The sequence below is a fragment of the Phocoena phocoena genome, chromosome 2 (genome assembly GCF_963924675.1).
Source record: "Phocoena phocoena chromosome 2, mPhoPho1.1, whole genome shotgun sequence".
Taxonomy (NCBI): Eukaryota; Metazoa; Chordata; class Mammalia; order Artiodactyla; family Phocoenidae; genus Phocoena; species Phocoena phocoena.
In genome coordinates this window covers 117,717,916-117,729,983 of record NC_089220.1, presented here as the reverse complement: position 1 = coordinate 117,729,983, position 12,068 = coordinate 117,717,916, and the positions used below count along the sequence as shown (strand labels likewise).

The 12,068-nt window shown below is 36.5% G+C and overlaps 1 protein-coding gene across 1 annotated transcript in view; it reads right to left on the bottom strand.

Moving 5' to 3' along the window:
• The window catches only part of PEAK1 (pseudopodium enriched atypical kinase 1), a 296,552-nt gene that overhangs the window by 243,163 nt on the left and 41,321 nt on the right, over positions 1-12,068 (bottom strand). The window contains exon 2 of the mRNA XM_065872332.1: positions 1,340-1,403. The gene's annotated coding sequence lies outside the window, so the exon portion shown is untranslated. The remainder of the gene's footprint in view (positions 1-1,339; positions 1,404-12,068) is intronic.

Here is a 12,068-nt window from a genome sequence, read left to right as displayed (position 1 = left end):
TTTTAATCAGCTACCTTGATACCTGGAAGCTCAGCACTTACCCCTGCCCCCCAACCCACTTCTCTCTCACAAGCTCAGCTAAACTCCTGACACATAAAATATAATATTATTTAGCCATAAAAAGGAATGAAGTACTGGTTCATGATGAACCATGGATGAACCTTGAAAACTTTATGCTAAATGGAAGAAGTAAGTCACAAAAGACCACATACTGTACAATTCCATTTATATGAAATGTCCGGAATTGGCAGCTCTATAGAGAGAAAGTAGATTAGTAGCTGCCAGGGACTGAGTAGAGAGAGGAATGGATAGTGACTGCTAATGAGTTCTGATGTCTCTTTGAAGTGATGAAAATATTCTAGAATTAGACTGTGGTGATAGTTGCATAATGCTGTAAATACAATAAATTACATCAAATTTAAATAAATGGATGAATTTCATGGTATGTAAATTATTTCTCAGTAAAGCTGTTTTCTTAAAATGTTAGTTCCTAACATTCCTAGAGCACTAGTGAGATGGAAAAATGGATATAAAACAGATTATACTGCTCTGCAGGAGTCTAAAATATCCTTTGAACACTGTAAAGGTACTGAAGGATTCTGAGTCATGGACTAACATGATGACATTTATCTTTTAGAAAAAGCACCCTCGTAAGTGTGACAAGAATGGCTTAGAGAGCAGCTGGACTCAAGGTGGAAAGACCAGATGATGGACTTATAATGTTACATTTAAAAACTTAAAAGATGAAGAAGATTTGAGCCAAGACATGTAAGAAAAGGGAAAGAGCTATGATACGATCTTTAGAGTGGAATGCTATCTATAGAAACCAAACACTAACATACTAAAGGATATATCCTTATTGTATTAGCACCCCCCCAAACAGAGGGAACTAGAGAAAATAATCAACTCCAAGAGAAGAGAGTGGTAGAAAACTCTTAATAACTGAACTATTAAAATAGTTACCAGTTGTTGTAATCTATGACTTAACTAATTGAAGGTTTGCCTTCAAGAATATCAGATTATAATGCCACTATCTTTCTCAAGTGCGTGTCAGGGAACAGCAGTGTGAACTTCAAACTTTGAGTATAAAAAACAAAGGAAAAATTCACTCAAAACTATTTTAATGGCTAGAACCAGCTTCATTTGTTTCAATCAAATGTCCTACAAAGTAAAAGTAAGCATGCTATATATGTAGCTTTATAATAAATAGTATTTGCCTCCTATTAAAACTCTCAGAGGAAAAGACATTAAATTTTTAATGCCTTAAATTTTTCAGAAACAATTATTTCTCATTATAAAATATATCTTAAAAGGCAAATGCATTTATAAAATATCTCACCTTAGGTTTTCAGACAAATCCACAAAGAAATCTCTACAGCATAACTTCCAGTTTAGGCAGATACCTGAATTGAAAAAAAGGAAAAAGACATGGTCAATATGACTAAATCTGAGTAGGGAACTTCATTTTTTCAAGAGAAGAACCCTAACTTGATCGTTTACCCCCTAAAATTTTGTGCTCAAGTTGTTCTTTAGAAGCTTGTAAAATGTCAAGGATCTTAATTCTGCTAGACTTTCTATTGTCTATAATTATTTAAACATTTTGACAAATCTTGAAATATAAAACTTATCAAAACATATACTATATTAACAAGGGTGAGGGGGATCAATTCAAGAAAAATAATTTTTGTTCACCTGTTCAAGTTTTCAAAACAGAAGGCATTTTCTAAAAGTCTGCACTCCCCATAATACCACCACCATGACCTCCTATCCTCACAAAAATGACAGAATTCAAAAATATGGAAATATAAAAGTAAACCAACAGCATGTGTTTATAAAACAAGTAAAAGGGAAGATTAAATAAAACAAATGGCTAATAAGTTATGAAAATTTCACCTACATTGGCAAAGGAAATCAAATTGAGATAGCATCTTTCATCAATAAAATTTGAGTTGTTTTTTAAATAAGATGTTAGTTATTAGTGCTGTTCCAGTCCTCCTCCTTCCTAGACTCACAGTAGAACTGCACTTCACTGCCCTGTTTCAACTTAGTTCTGGCTACATGACTTGCTTTAGCCACTAAAATGTACATAGACATGATATATTATTAGGCATAAGCTTTAGGAACCAGTACACAACTGGAAGACCTACCCACTGCTGCAGTGATTATGGAAAGAAGTAATCAGATGGAGCTCTGATCAGGATGGTTCACTAAATGACTCCAAAGAGAGAGAGAAGACCCCCTGCTGATATGTGTTAGACATGTAGCACAAGCAAAAAGTAAACATGGTTGTATTAAACCACTGAGATTTTGGGGATTGTTACTATACCATAATCTACAGCTATACTGATAGCTACAAATTATAATGTAATATAATAACATAATTATAGTAATATAATGATACAATATAATGGGCATCTTTGCAGATACCCCTATTGTGGTAGTGTAAATAGGTAAAGTCTTTCTGGAAAGCAATTTTGCAATACACAAGAGCTTTAAAAAGTTCAAACCCTTTGACCTAGTAACTTCTCTCTCAGAACTCTGTTCTAAATAATAAAAAATCCAAAGATTTATATCATAGCACATTGATGACTGTAAAGAACTGGAAATAAACTGAAAGTTCATGGCCCAATTCAACATTCATGACACCATCAAGAAGCTTATAATTCAAAAGAAAACATAGTTCAGGTACATACAAAAAAAGTAAAAAATAAATATCCCAAAAGGTGCAACAAACAAAATGTTATAGAAATTCCAAAGAGTAAAATGTCAAGGGAAATGTTTAGGTAAGGTTTTGGGAAAGACGTTGATAAGAAAAGGGGGCATTCCAGGAAGTAGAAATGGAATGAACAAAGGTACAAATGGGCAATTTGTTACAGCAAGGATTCTCACCATCTTTTTGTTTCCCTAGATCTGGCTCTAGCCAAATGATAGCATACAGAATGTCCTTAATTTCTAAAGTAACTGAGCTACCCACAATATGAAATAAGTAAAAAGAAAAACACAGATGTAATATGCTGGTTAAGGTAATCAGTATTCAAAAAGTAGACAGTCTACACCTTCTTAAGTTTTCCGATAGCCTCTGTGAACAACAACAAAAATACAACATACCTGCAAAACCAAATGTAAATTCTGTGCATTTAAGACTGACTGTTATTTTCATAACATTAAGCATACCAAAAGAGCTGAAAGTTTTCAGGTTTTTATTATTTTATCTTCCTTTCTACTGAGTAATTTTATTCTATGGATAGCAAACTTTGCTATTCAGCTCACTCCATACCTAGGGCCTAGTAGATGCTATCTAAATACTTGTTGAATTAATATTGGGATTTAATATATATTTCACAGAAAATACTCCTCATTTCTAATTATTCAGAGTAATGGGAAGTAGAAAGAAAATAAGTAACATTAATTGAAAATGCTGTAAAAAATGAAGCCATAAAAGAACTTAAACCATTATTTTCAAAACGCTCCTTGAAGCAAATAATCTGTTTACCAGTAACTCAAGCCTTTATTGTAGCCTTTGTTGTTATGCTACACACATACACCATCAAGACAGTCATTTTTACTAAATATAGCTTGAGAGAAAAAAATCACATAATTTGATACCCAGAAAAATGCCAGTAGTTCACCTTTGTATTCCACACAATTCCTAGCACATAGTGGGTGCTTTCAAATCATTCACTGAGTTGAACAGTCACAGAGAAAATGTTTATTCTGCTGTCCATATGAGTTCATTATATTTCAAAGGTATGAGTCATCAACTCTGACAATAAAAGCAAAACTTACACCCCTACAAATCCTTGACATATCTCAAGAGCTCTCAGAAATGAGAAGAGATATCCATAGACATGTTCCCTAAGTTACACAAATGTAAGAAGATAAAGCGTTTTCACTGTTGTAGATTTGCTATATTTAGATGGCTCTGAATTGAATTATTCAAGCATATACAAATACAACGTTGAAGGGGTCCACATACTTGCTCCTGACAGTCTGGAAACAAAAGCTGCTATTCAGATAAAAGATGATAGGCAACAGGAATCTGACAGGCCAGTAATTTACTTCCTTTTCCACACGTTTGAATTTGTAGGCCTCCACAGTTATTAAGCAAAATTAGTTTCATGATGTCAGCCAAAAAGCCTCATGGGCAACAGTTTTATGTCATTAAAAAAAAAAACTACCATCCTCAATCTGTTTGAATTTGTGTTTGCTCATTAGAAGCCTCTCAGTGAATCAGCAGAGAAGTTTTTTCATTGCACTCTTGCTCTATCAATCTTTAGTATAGCCCTGAACTGTAACAAATTCCTATTCTCCCTTCTTTCCCTACACCTAAAATAATTAGATACAGTTAAAGAAGCTGAATATCAAATAGTCTTGCAGTTCTTTACCAAAAATGGAGCAATTTCAAAGATACAAATGTGGTCTTAATATATATTTATTCAGCTTAAAAAATCAACGGTCAGAGAAAGACATCTTCATCTTCCATCTCTCCTATTTGTTCATGTCTGAATCCACCATGCTCTTTCACACTCCTTTGCCTCTGCAAATGCTATTTTCCCCTCAGCTTGGTTAGAACCTCCTCCTCAAATCTGACTATGGCAAATTTCTAGTCACCATAGAAGTCTTTACTAGTTTTCCCCCAAAAGGCTCATGCAAACCTTCCCCTATGTACTGTCTATACACTTTCATTAAGTACTTCTCAAACTGGGTAGTAACTCTGACTCTACAGTCAGAGAACTGAACACCCCTTGGCAGAGCTAATAGTCAGCTGGTACATACCAGTACAGCATTAAGGGTTGTGCTGAAATACTTCCATAATATGGTCTGGCAAACAGTCACTGCCCCAAACTTCACCAGCTCTAAGGTACCTGCTGATGGCCCAGTCTTCCCACCCCACCATCACCACCACCACCACGCCAACTCAACAACAAAAGCAGCAAAGCCTGATGCAGTATAAAGAATGCAGGGGTCCTGAATCCAGTGCTATGGCCATCTTGATTGGCTGGTGTCTGTGTTGTAGTGACTGACAAATACTCTGAAAATCATTCCTGCCTCTTTGTACCCAAAGCCTAGCATATGGTAGACCTTTAATGAACTGTTTTCTATCAAAATAATGAACGAATTAATACCAGCTCTACTCAATGACCCAAGGCCAATGGGTATGCTGTCAAAATTATGCAGACAGTGATCAGACTGGCAAGAAAAATCCAGGTGCTTAAGTACAAGACAGGAAAAGTGGTCAAGTCTGCCTATTTTCTATGCTTGTCTTCAGCCTCTGATAAAATAAATGCTTAATTTGACAATGTGGGCAAAAATCTTCAGTGTGATACTTTATAGAGCATATGATTCAAGGTTTGTTTTTTTTTTACATTATTAAGCAAAGTTTAAAAACAAAGTTCTTATAAAAGCCATACTCTCTATAAAAATACCACAGTGATCACTGAACTCTCATCAGTGTCTTGAACATGAAGACAGGTATCACTAAGAAAGAACACAAGTAATTAATTCAAATGGAGAGGAAAAGGCAAGAATAAGAGTCAGTTAATTATGAATCACATGTCTAATTACAGATTTTGCCAGGGGTTTCAGATACTTCTAATTAGTTTTACTTGGTATATTAATTATAAATAGAACACCATGAGAGAATTTTCTAATCACAGGAATTTACTGAGTATGTAAAATCAGATTTTAAGTTATCATCTTTCTAATTTAATAATTAAATGTTCAATAATGCATGACAGGACTTCCCTGGTGGCGCAGTGGTTAAGAATCCGCCTGCCAATGCAGGGGACACGGGTTCGAGCCCTGGTCCGGGAAGATCCCACATGCCGTGGATCAACTAAGCCCATGCGCCACAACTACTGAGCCTGCGCTCTGGAGCCTGCAAGCCAAAACTATTGAGTCTGCGTGCCACAACTACTGAAGCCCGCGTGCCTAGAGCCCGTGCTCCACAACAAGAGAAACCACCACAGTGAGAAGGCTGCGCACCACAATGAAGAGTAGCCCCCGCTTAACACAACTAGAGAAAGCCCGCACACAGCAACAAAGACCCAATACAGGGCTTCCCTGGTGGCGCAGTGGTTGAGAGTCCGCCTGCTGATGCAGGGGACACGGGTTCATGCCCCGGTCCAGGAAGATCCCACATGCCGCAGAGCGGCTGGGCCCATGAGCCATGGCCGCTGAGCCTGCAAGTCTGGAGCCTGTTGCTCCGCAACGGGAGAGGCCACAACAGTGAGAGGCCCGCGTACCGCAAAAAAAAAAAAAAAAAAAAAAAGACCCAATACAGCCAAAAATAAATAAATAATTTTTTTTTAAAAAAATGCATGATAATTTTTTGAAAGTCATCAGTAAAATACACAGCACATTAAAGTCAAGCTACTCAAACACTACTAAGGTAGTGACAGAATCTTTAAAAAATCCATAAGGTAGAAGATGTATAGCTGAAAGAAGGATGAATACGGAGCTTTAATAAGAATTTTGAACTTATAAGTGGTGATATACCGATCATTTTAGGCCACTTTCTGGTAGGAAAATCATCTTTCAGTCATCCTATAGGGAGTTTCAGAGAGTTATAAAATTTAAGTATTATAAAAATCATGATGCAAGGAAGAATAATAGCAACATTTTCTACAAGAGAAGCTTAATTATCTAATTTCACATTGTCCCATTAATTATCAATCTTTAGTAAAACAAGGCTGATCAACATACATAGCTGCTAATGAAAAATTCTAGAAGGTAACAAAATCTCAAAAAGCATCATGTAGTATATAGAACAAATCGAGGAAAACCAGCCTGAATTTTCTTTTTGGTAGTTATTAAATTAGAAACAAGAGAAGAGAAAACAATACTATAATGATTTTAATGTTAATAAATGCTTTTAAAGTCTCACTAATCCTAATTTGAAACAACCATGTAAATTATCTTGGCTATTAGCACAACCATATGAATTTAAACAGCAACTGTATACAATGAATAGGTTAAGTAATAGTAACAGTAGCTACCACTACTGAGTAACTATATACTATACCAGATAGAATTCAAGGTGCTTTACATAGTTCAAATATCAAAAAGATAAGAGAAAATCAATTATTAAGTAACAATTGTTTGTCCCTCAAAGACAGGCATTCCCCTACTATTACAAACAAAAAAATGGATAGGTGTGTTTCTGGAAACCCTGAAACACCATGTTCACCAACCTAAGACTATCTACCCCCAATCACACGACCTTCTATGAGGGACTTATGCCTTAGGTAACTTTAGATTGAAGGATGTTTGCCAAGGGAAAAAAAGTTTTATTTAGACAATACAAATTAATAATACGATTTGTTTTATTAGGTCAGACTCAATTCCCCAGCACATCCCAAGCTTTCCTCTCCCCATTCACAGAGAATAATACAGAGATTCTAAGGAGCTCAAAAAGACCAATAAATAAATAAATAATTTTTAAAATGGTAGTATGGATTTTTAAATTAAGGGAATAACATAATGAAAATCGTGTTTTAAGAAGATTAGCGTAAGGGGGGGATAAATTGGGAGATTGGGAATGACAATACACACACTACTACATATAAAATAGATAACTAATAAGGACCTACTGTATAGCACAAGGAACTCTACTCAATACTCTGTAATGGCCTATATGGGGAAAGAATTTTAAAAAGAGTGGATATATGTAGATATCAAACTTTGCTGTATACCTGAAACTAACACAACATTGTAAATCAACTATACTCCAACAACAATTTTTTAAAAAAGAAGATTAATAACATGACAAAACAATCTGAGACTGCAGCTGGGAGATAATGGAAGCAAGTAGACCAACTCAACATGAGACGATAACTGGTCCATTCGGAATAAGACAATGGCTGATGGAATAGTAAAGAAGAGCTGAACCTGACATTACCAACAACTTTCACCTTTCTATTACAAGTTCAGTTCATCCTGGGAATAAGGTAGATGCAAATTATTATTTTCTTAATTTGTCTGATAGAAGAAAGGGAACTTTAAGAGTTCACTTGTGAGGTCTTAAGGTCTTCATTTTCTACCCAGGTTACAGAGCGCCTGAAATTCAACCACCAGGAAATCATCCTTCTCAATTACAACGTCCTACTGTCCTGGCATTTTCTGCCAAAATACCCTAGAAAGAATAATTTCAGAAGTACTCACTTAACCATTATTGATGGAAATTAGCTTGCTTGCCTGCCTTCTCCATGAGCACCCACCTCCATCCCCACCCCCATCTTCATAAACAGGACCAGGGCAGAAACAAGGGTCCAAGAACCTAATTTTATCCGACCTGGATGTGAGACTAAAAGAGACTAGATGCTCTGCCAAAATTAGTAATGAAATCAGAATCAGAGCCAAAAGCTTTAAACTCCTAATCTCAGAGCTTTAAGATAACTCATATTTTCTCTGCCATTGGATATAATAAAAATTTTTTTAAACTTCTTAATGTAATAATAACAAAAAAAAAATCACAGAGCTTTCAAACTAGACTCCATCCTCCTTTGTTGTTGTTGTTTTAACACATTAGTGGGGCAAGAACAGTAATAAACACAGCTAAGGGCTTCCCTGGTGGCGCAGTGGTGGAGAGTCCGCCTGCTGATGCAGGGTACACAGGTTCGTGCCCCGGTCCGGGAAGATCCCACATGCCGCAGAGCGGCTGGGCCCATAAGCCATGGCCGTTGAGCCTGCGCATCCGGAGCCTGTGCTCCACAATGGAAGAGGCCACAATAGTGAGAGGCCCACATACCGCAAAAAATAAAAAATAAACACAACTAATAAATCAAAGAGGATATGAATCTAAGTTTCCTTCAGGGACTCCCTGCCACAGTCAAGGCAAAGTTCTGATGCTATAGCCTGGTAAATAAGGTCCTTAGTATTTAAAACCCAACAATCCTTTTCAACCTCATCCTTCACCACACCACTTTCCACTTCCTCATTTATCACCATATCTACTGAATGAATACAGATGCCCAGTGTTCAACGTCTTCTCATACCTCCATGTCTTAACTCATTCCACTTTTCTTCATAGAACACTCTTTTCCCCTGCTGGCATGGCTACGTTGAGCTCCTGCTCTCTCTTAGAAATAATTTCTTGACAGGCCTCCTGTTGGACCCTGAAACACATTCCTCCCCTAACCCACACCAAGTCTGAAATAGGCTCCCTCCTTTATGCACATCTCTACCAAACTTCTCAGAGGGTATTTCAATTCCCAAACTAGTGAATTAGTTTTGTACATTATAGGTACTAAAATAATCATTAGTTCCCAGTGCTGTGTTCTTTCTACATAACAGTATTCAATCTACTCCATCATGATGTACGTCTGAGGCTTCTTCCCCTTCTTTTTGTATTTTGGTTTGCTAAGAATCCTCAGTATATTTCCTATTAACTCGACAGGTTTAAGCACATTTAGAATGTGGTTATTAGCTTCTTAAAAGAGAATCCAACTGAAATTAAATACAAATGGAAGTTTTTCCATTATAAGGCTTGATGGGTCAATCTGACCAAAAAAGGAACTTTTATGAATATTCATAATCTTGCTAAAAAAAACTTCACTTAAAATGTTCTCTGGGGCTTCCCTGGTGGCGCAGCGGTTGAGAGTCCACCTGCCAATGCAGGGGACACAGGTTCGTGCCCCAGTCCGGGAAGATCCCACATGCCATGGAGCGGCTAGGCCCGTGAGCCATGGCCGCTGAGCCTGTGCGTCCAGAGCCTTTGCTCCACAACAGGAGAGGCCACAGCAGTGAGAGGCCCGTGTACGGAAAAAAAAAAAAAGTTCTCTGTATCTACTTGGAAAATGTATTCATACAACAGCTTCTGAATGATCAAAAAGGTGAAATATCAAACCAGTTTATGTCATTATTTTAAATAGAGAATGGTATCCACACTGCAATAGGAAATATCTGCCTTCAGAAAAAACATCAGAGTTAAAACTTGCAACATCCAATTCCATGTTCCCCTGATTTTTTTAGGTAGGATAATTGTTAAAGGATACATCAAAATCTGACAACCACACTCCTCAGAACCCTGTTCAAAACTTTCCTACTAGGGTACCAAAATGTTCATTGCAGCTCTATTTACAATAGCCAGGACATGGAAGCAAACTAAGTGTCCATCAACAGAGGAATGGATAAAGAAGATGTAGTACATATATACAATGGAATATTACTCAGCCATAAAATGGAATGAAACTGAGTTATTTGTAGTGAGGTGGATGGACCCAGAGTCTGTCATACAGAGTGAAGTAAGTCAGAAAGAGAAAAACAAATACCGTATGCTAACACATATATATGGAATCTAAAAAAAAAAAAAAAATGGTCATGAAGAACCTAGGGGCAAGACGAGAATAAAGATGCAGACGTAGAGAGAATGGACTTGAGGATATGGGGAGGGGGAAGGGTAAGCTGGGACAAAGTGAGAGAGTGGCATGGACATATATACACTACCAAATGTAAAACAGATAGCTAGCAGGAAGCAGCCGCATAGCACAGGGAGATCAGCTCCGTGCTTTGTGACCACCTAGAGGGGTGGGATAGAGAGGGTGGGAGGGAGGGAGATGCAAGAGGGAAGAGATATGGGGACATATGTATATGTATAACTGATTCACTTTGTTATAAAGCAGAAACTAACACACCATTGTAAAGCAATTATACTCCAATAAAGATGTTTAAAAAAAAAAACAAAAAACTTTCCTACTAGGGATTCAGACTAGGGCTCCATGACACCCCAATGCCACTACTGTAAAACAAACAAATAGCAGCTTCAAACAAAACACCATCCAAAACTACACCCAGCTATAGCCTGAAATTGGTGACAAACCCCAAGTCTGTTGCAACCCCATATTCAAAACAGTTTCTATAATAATACTACGTTGAGAGCTTTTACCAAATCAATGGTTCTAATAAAAGCACAAAATGTAGTCTAAGATAAAATACTCATATGGGTGTTACTTTGCTTTTCAGAATGACTTTGGTTAATCTATTTAACCTATTCTGTCTACACATTAAGGTCTAAAATGTAGTACTTGTAAAGTTACTATTTTAAAATGTTTTCTAAGCCATTTGGCACACCTTAAGTCCATTATTACTCTTGTTCTAAAACAGAATTACTACTCACTGAAGGGAACATACTTAGAATTAAACTTCTTAAGATACAGATCACAAATAATAATATTAGTCAACTTGAATCAGAAGGTTAAAATCTAACAAAATGATTTATTACCGTACCTCAAAAATAAAGATATGTTACTGAACTCATTCTAATTGTAATAAGATGGAATTTCCTTTATTTACTTGAGGGGGATATAGAATGTAGAAAATAAACTAGGTACTCTAAAGATCAGAGTGAAAGAAAATACAACCTAACTAGATGTGAAATTTAGTACCAAACATCCCCACACACACACACACACAAAACAAGCTCACAAAGTATTATATTTTTGCCCTCTCCTTCACTTTTCCCTGCTGCCAGTTGCCTGTTTCAGATGTTCTCGTGCAGAGGAAATAGCAACAATGCCATTTTCCTTCCAAATGCAATCAGGTTTTGGCAAACTTAAGTCAGTATGTCAGTTAAAAATAGAAACTCAACTCAAAATGTGTTTGGCAAATATCTACTTAAGTATTGAGTAGCTCTCCTCTCTTGAATGGTATTGAATTTTCCACTTATCATTTTTAAATGTACAAATAAAACTAAAAACCTGCACATGTAGCTGACCAAGTAATAGCTTCCAAATTAATAATACATTTTGCAAGACTCTTTTATAAGCATTCACTGAGAGCAAAATTATGCCATTTTGGAAAGAGAATTCCTGTGAGATTGGTCCTTAGTAGCCATGATATTTCAAAACACTGCTTTTGTTTTTATATAAACACTATTGTGACTCCTTTATAAGTTGGCAGGCAACTTTGCCAGAAGCTCAAACAACTGTTTTCATCAAATAAGTGTCTTCACTGGACCCTCCACCAGATCCATTCAAGAGTATTAAAATAGGTCTACATAAATAAAGTTTTATTGAAACATAGTCACACCCATATGGTTATGTTTTGCTATGGCTACTTGTGCTCTACAA